Below are 6920 nucleotides of genomic sequence, written 5' to 3'. Positions count from 1 at the left end.
TTCAGATCTGAGCAGACAAGCTATGTCCTCGACACTCACCTTCCCATCCTGAAGGTGTGGTCTGGGCTGTGAATCTGACATACTGTCCAGGCTCCAAACCCCCGGCAACCTACCTGCTCCTATCCAGGGAGGGCCCCTCTTCTCCTGTTTCCCCCAAACACATTTGGAGGGGCTCAGCACTGCCCTGATGGACACAGCTGAGGCCTGGCCTGGACGTGCCTGCCCTGGGCCCTGTGTTACCTGTGGGTGCCTTCTGGCAAAGGGCCAGAGGCATCGAGGGTGAGGGTTGTACCAATGTCTATATTCTCGAGAAACAGTCTCATTTTGGCCTCTTCTGTGACGAGGAGGTCGGCAGCATGTGGGGACACAGCAGGAGAACATGTTGTTCTCTCGAGTGTCGACTCCCAACTGAGCTGGAAATGGGGCTGTGTGTATAATATGGGTGCCTAGTTACCAGAATTCTAAGTTCTGTTGGGGTCTGTCAGTAAGGAAGTGAGGTCACATCTTGTAGGTTCCATCCTGTAAGCACCTCCTTTCCATAAGACCTACTCAAAGGCCTCACTGGGCTTCTGGCCGCTCACCCTCCCCCATCGACTCCTTACCTTTCACCATTATGCCAAAGTGTGCCCCTTCAGCAGCTTGGGAAGACCTGGATGTAACCAGGGTCCCTGGTTTGAGGAGACAGTGCTGGGTCAAACAACCTTTATCTTAGCAGTTGTGAGACCCTAGAGAACTCCTTTGGTGTTTTGGGGCCTCCCCAGCATGCACAATGGGGGTTACGCTAGCATCTCCCTCCTAGGGAACTCATGAGGTGTGTTTGAGATAGATCTTATAAAACTCATGGTGTGGTGTTCCCTGTAGATATTGCACACACTTACAGATGGAGGAAGTTCAAAAAGGAGTGAGAAGTAGCATGGAAGAGAACTCCAGTGGGCCTGGGGTTCATGGTGTGATCTCAGGAGAAGACACTTTGCTCTGGGCCTCCTCTTTCATGCTGCACCAGTTGAGGTTGAGATTAAATGAAATTCAGACATCCTCCTCCTCTGACATTGCACCTTCCAGTGCCTTCCCATTTTATTTAGACCCAGACCCTGTGTTTCATCTCAGCCTAGGGTGGGCAGCATCCACAAAGACAGCACTGAGGGCTTAGTGACTCCCTTCTGAATGATGGAGTATGACACAGGTGATGGAATCGCACTTCTGGGCTAGTTCAGGATGTTACAACAAAGAGCCATAGCCTGGGGAGCTGATCAAAAACAGAATTATGTTTCTCCCAGTTCTGGAGGCTGGACGTTGGATGTCAGGGTACCAGTCTGGTCAGGCTTTAGTGAAGTCTCCTGTCCCATTCACTGAGCTTTTACAGTGCTGTCCTTTCCTTGGAGGACAGCTCAACTTTAGGAGCCTGGGTAGACTTCCATTCAAAGCCCAGCTCCCACTTGTAGCTTGGTGATCTTTGATGGGGTGGAAAACAGGCATCTTCTTCCTGAAGACAACAGAGATATTGCCTATGGCTGAGGGGTCCTGGAGGTGATCCGGGTGCAGCAACATATTTGAATGTAGGAAATTGTCTCCCATTGAGACCTGTAGAGACTAAAAGAGCCTTAGGAACTTTCACTGTTACCGCTGGAGTCTTGGGGTGCAGATCTCTTGAGCACCTGCACCATGACCTGGCCCCTCTGCTTTTTTTCCTCTTCCCTCCCTGCCCGGGTGAGGCCCGTCCTGCTCTGGGGAGAAGTTTCTATGTGGTCCTCAGCCCACCTCTGCTCCACTCCCTTCCTCATAGGGCTCATTGTTGTCTCTGTCTCCACCCTCCTGGGTCTATGATCCACATGGGGCTGACAGCTTCATGACTTCACTGACCAAGTCTTCACTGACCTCCTTCACTGACCAAGTCTCCAGGAATGACAATGACAATCACCTGCCCTGGAAACAGCCGTCATACTGTCAATCAAGGCACAGCTTGGATTCAGGAGCACCTGGGACACGTCCCCAAACCTCAGACCCAGAGGGGTAACAACTATCCCTCTGGGACCTCAGGGAAGTTCCCCAGCCCCATCTGAGGGAATTTGGCCTCCCTGGCCATCTCTGGGCTCCAGGCTGGGGCGTGATTTTCACTATTTAGCACAGGCTGATTTTCACTATTCACTGCAGGCTGATTTTCACTATTCAGCACAGGATAGCAGCCTTGCTGATTGTTCTCTGATTATCTGGATGCTCTGTGACTCCTTCTGTGCATCTCTGGGATCATCATTCAGACTCGCCTGCAACCTGAGCAGTAACACCAATGTTGTTTGCTACGACATTTACTGGAAACACGACAAGACAGGCAGCCTTGCCTCCCTGGTCTCTACCAAGATTCTATTGAGATTGAAGTAGAACCAGGGCTCAGGGTCCCCAGCCTCTTCTCTGTGTGAGTGGATGCCGCCGCCAGTGCTGAGGCTTTGCACACCATTGGGCTCAAGCTTGAGGATGAGGCTACTAATGGCACAGTAGTGCCTCTCACAGTGTCATGGATGAGACGTTCTTTCTAAAATAGAAGTCCTTTTTTTGTTTGTTTGGCCCCTTTGATAAGTAGATTCTATAATTAATCAGAAATTTCTTTTATGGAGGGTAGAGACGCTGGTGAAAGAGAAACGGGGAAGGACTTGGCATGGGGGGTGGGTGGGCTTCAGACCCGGCTCTGACCCCCATGAAAGGAGAGAGGGAAGAGGGATCACTAGGAACTGCCCCAGTCCACAGGCAGGTCAGATGTCAGATAAAGCCTCAGCCGACGGAGTGGGTTCTTTCCCAGGGGTGCTCACTAGAAGTGCCCTGCTTCCTGCAGGAAGACCTGGCTGGAGGGACCCCTGGGATCCTCACTGCCTGGAGCCAGCCCAGGGGCAGGGGACATGTTAGTCACCTGTGGTCCTCCTGCAGGTTCTCCTGAAGAGGCATCTGAGGGGGATGCTTCCACGGCCACCAGCAGCACTGCTGCTGCACCTCCCTCTGGACACGGGCAGTGCCCTCCTCCCCCGGCCTGCGCATCCACCTGAGCTCCGTGTGAAGTCAAAGCTCAGGCATCTCAGAGATTTTCCCCCGCAGGCCCTGCGGCCACTGAGACCCTTATATGCCCTGAGCTGCATGCTAGGGAGAGAGGGGTCTGTGGGAGACCTTGGCCCTTAGCCGTCGACTCCTCTGGGGAACACCATGAAATCCTCAGACTGGGGATGTTCTCTGGAGCCGTCTTTATCCTCCTCTTCTGCCCCGCATCTCCTACTCCATGACCTGGGTCCTGTCCCTAAACCCCTGTTACATCCCCAGTGTCTGATCCATGCCAGCCCTTCTTTAAATATGTGTTGAACCCATTTCCCATTTGCCCAAGAAATGAGTGCTGGCAACTAGCTGCACTTTTTTTTTTTCTAAATGGGAAATGGGTCAATAAATGAATGAGTGAATGAATGAATAACAACACAACCTGAGTCTCCTGTCACATGGTTATTTTAAGACCTGCATTTGTTTTTATAAAGGAGGAAAATGAGTCCCTGCAGCTGTGATTGCCTCTGAATTGAGTTAACTTGTTTCCACACTGTCATGCCATGGTCACAGTGGGACAAACGTACACCAAGCTCACCACAGCCTTTCAGCCCTGCCTTTCCGCCTGCACCGCCTGTGGCCGTCATGGCATCAGGGCTTCTCTCATGGTGGGCCTCTACCCACCACACACTCTGGGCCATCTCCTCCTCTCCGACAGCCTGGGGTTCAGTGATCCCTGTCCCTGTGTCCCACCTCAGAGCACTTGCCTCTCCACCCTTTCCCCAATTTCTCTGCCACTGTTTCTCCAGTCTCCCAGGAATGTCTTCTGCCCAATCTCCTGTCCCAGGTTCTAGAACTTGTCCTGGAACTTCCCCAGAGCTGAGTCTCTAATAGGAGAGCTGATGACAGGTACAGCCGCGGTCAAGCCTCTAGCCAGCAGATGGAGGAGAATCAGCCCGAGGGCCCCGCAGTATCCTCCCTGCTGCACACCTGGGCCCATATCCCCCTCCACACCTGCAGCCCCCACCTCGGAGTCTGCCTCAGCGTCTCCTCCCAGCACCTTCCTCAGGAAGGGCCTGAGATCTTGCATGGCGTGTTTCCCCTCGGCGAACTCCTAGTCACAGCAGCATCTTGAGCAAGAGCCTCCTGGTGAAGCGATCCTCTTGGTGCTCCGCCCTGGCATTGTGTCCTCAGCTCCAGGGCAGATCACACACTTTCCTGGACCAAAATTACATGCAGGCCACCCCTGCTGGCCCCCTGCCCCACAGAGGGAGGCCCGGGGTCAGGGATGGCACCAGGACCACAGCTTCGTTGTTCCCTGAAGGAATTCTTTCGGCATGTTTGAAAGACAAGAGTTAAGGAAACAAAGCAGAGGGAAGATTCTGATCATTGCAAAAGGAGAAGTTTGCCTGTGGACCAGCAGGGGGCGCGGTGAGACCTTCTCTGTGTGTTTCTGCAGGACAGGTGCTCACAGCTGATAAGCCCTCAACTGACAGAAGCCCAGGGCTGCTCCTTCACTTCCTCCTGGGACTCTGCAGCCTTGTCCCATCTGTGCCTGGCAGAGTCGTCTACACACGACCTGTGTGTGGTCCCAGCAGCTGCTGCTTTCTCTGGTCCTACCCGTGGGGCAAACTCTTGCCTCATGCCAGCCTCCCTGTCCAAGGGCCTGGTCCCTGTGAGTGCACCTGGGGTCAGGCAATGGGGGACTCATTTGCATGGTCAGCCCCTCCCCTGTGAGCCCAGTGACACTGCGATAAGAGCGGCCTGGGGCAGCCCAACCCTGGGTCTGTGGCCTCAGAGGTAGCCGTGTCCACCATGGCCCTGACTCCTCTCCTCCTCCTGCTCCTCTCTCACTGCACAGGTAGGGACAGGGCTTAGAGCTGAGGGTGGCTCCCAGCCTGATCTGTTCCCCATGGCTCAGATCCCTCAGCAGCTGTGCCCTGACCCTGCTTCTCACCGTTCTGTGTCTGTGTCTGCAGGTTCCCTCTCCCAGCCTGTGCTGACTCAGCCACCCTCCCTGTCTGCATCCCCGGGAGCATCGGCCAGACTCCCCTGCACCCTGAGCAGTGACCTCAGTGTTGGTAGTAAAAACATGTACTGGTACCAGCAGAAGCCAGGGAGCGCTCCCAGGTTATTCCTGTACTACTACTCCGACTCAGACAAGCAGCTGGGACCTGGGGTCCCCAATCGAGTCTCTGGCTCCAAGGAGACCTCAAGTAACACAGCGTTTTTGCTCATCTCTGGGCTCCAGCCTGAGGACGAGGCCGATTATTACTGTCAGGTGTATGACAGTAGTGCTAATCACAGTGAGAGAGACAGATGAGGAAGTGGGACAAAAACCAAGGTTTTAAGCTTCTCACGTTTACTGAACTGGTTAAGAACTTCGGTGGTTAATAAAATCACATTAATACTGGATTGTTGTTAAAAATGGTGCCACATTATAACTGTGTCCCATTTTTCACATAATACCCATAGTGACTCAGCCAAAATCAAAACACAAAAACTTATACCAGTACTAAGAAATACTAATATTACTAACCAATTTCCACTAGCAAAAGAGTTGTGAAACAGGTGAAATACATCCAGATTGCATAATACATAATACCACTATATATGAGCGTTTTATAAAATTATGTATTATGTATATGTATAATATATGAAATAAAATGTCAGCAGATGTTCTCCCACCAGTAGCCAGCAATCCTGCCCCACCTCTAGAATAAATGGTTACCATGGATTGAATACGCGAACAGCCCTGGCAGCTTTGCAAGATGACTCTCACTGTTTGTTATTGTTTTATTTGTTTTTCAGATTGTTTTTCTTTTCTTTTTTTTTTTTTTTTTTTTGAGACGGAGTCTCGCTGTCACCGAGGCTGGAGTGCAGTGGTGTGATCTTGACTCACTGCAACCTCCATCTCCCTGGTTCGAGCGATTCTCCTGCGTCAGCCTCCTGAGAAGCTGGGATTACAGGCACACGCCACCACGCCCGGCAAATTTTTTTTGGATTTTTTAGTAGAGACAGGGTTTCACCTTGTTGGTCAGCCTGGTCTCCAACTCCTGACCTCATGATGCGCCGTCCTCAGCTTCCCAAAGTGCTGGGATTACAGGCATGAGCCACCGCACCCGGCAATTCCTAATAGCTTTTCCGTGAGTGTAATGCCACAATCATCTTTTAAAATGTTCTCAGAACTAAAGGTTACTGGGCACCTAAATGATGTTTCATGACAGTTTTGGGTGATTTTGCTGCATCTATAATTTTCTGTATAAGTGAGAACTGCTTAATTTGAAAGCTAATTTCTCACAATGTAAATCTCTTCATTCCTGGTAGTCTACTTTCTACAAAAGTGTATTTTTACACAACATTAAAAAATGGTGTACCTTCATCTATGACAGTACATTAATTTTGACAAGCAGCTTTCAGGCATAAATTGAGAAGTGTTTTATATAAAATGTATTATTTTGAACAGAGTTTGTGATCTGGTGGTTATGTTGTTGAAATGTGCATTTTACAATTCTTAGAAACTTATATTGATGTGTTCTTGTTACCAAATGATTGGCCCATTACATTTTGATAAAAATAGATTTGTTGTTTTGGAATCATTATTTGTCTAGAAATGGTCAATCTTTTAGAGAGAAATACTTTAGATTGTGGGTACTATCCCACAATCCTCTGTTAAGTATTTCTTCTTCTTTAAGGGATAGTACCAGGTCTTACTTGAATGAAAGTCTGAGGCTTGCTGATGCAGAGTGACTATTCTGTACTCGACTGATGTTTAGAGTAGAATGTCGGGTGCTCTCAATTGTTTTTATTTACGTTTGTGATTTTGTTATAAGGTAATCACATGGTATAAGACTCTGTGACAAGATCAACCTACTGCAATATAGCATGTTAGATTCCCCTAAGAGATT

Source organism: Macaca mulatta, chromosome 10 (assembly GCF_049350105.2).
Source record: "Macaca mulatta isolate MMU2019108-1 chromosome 10, T2T-MMU8v2.0, whole genome shotgun sequence".
In the NCBI taxonomy this organism is placed as follows: Eukaryota; Metazoa; Chordata; class Mammalia; order Primates; family Cercopithecidae; genus Macaca; species Macaca mulatta.
Note: the sequence above shows the minus strand (reverse complement) of the source record.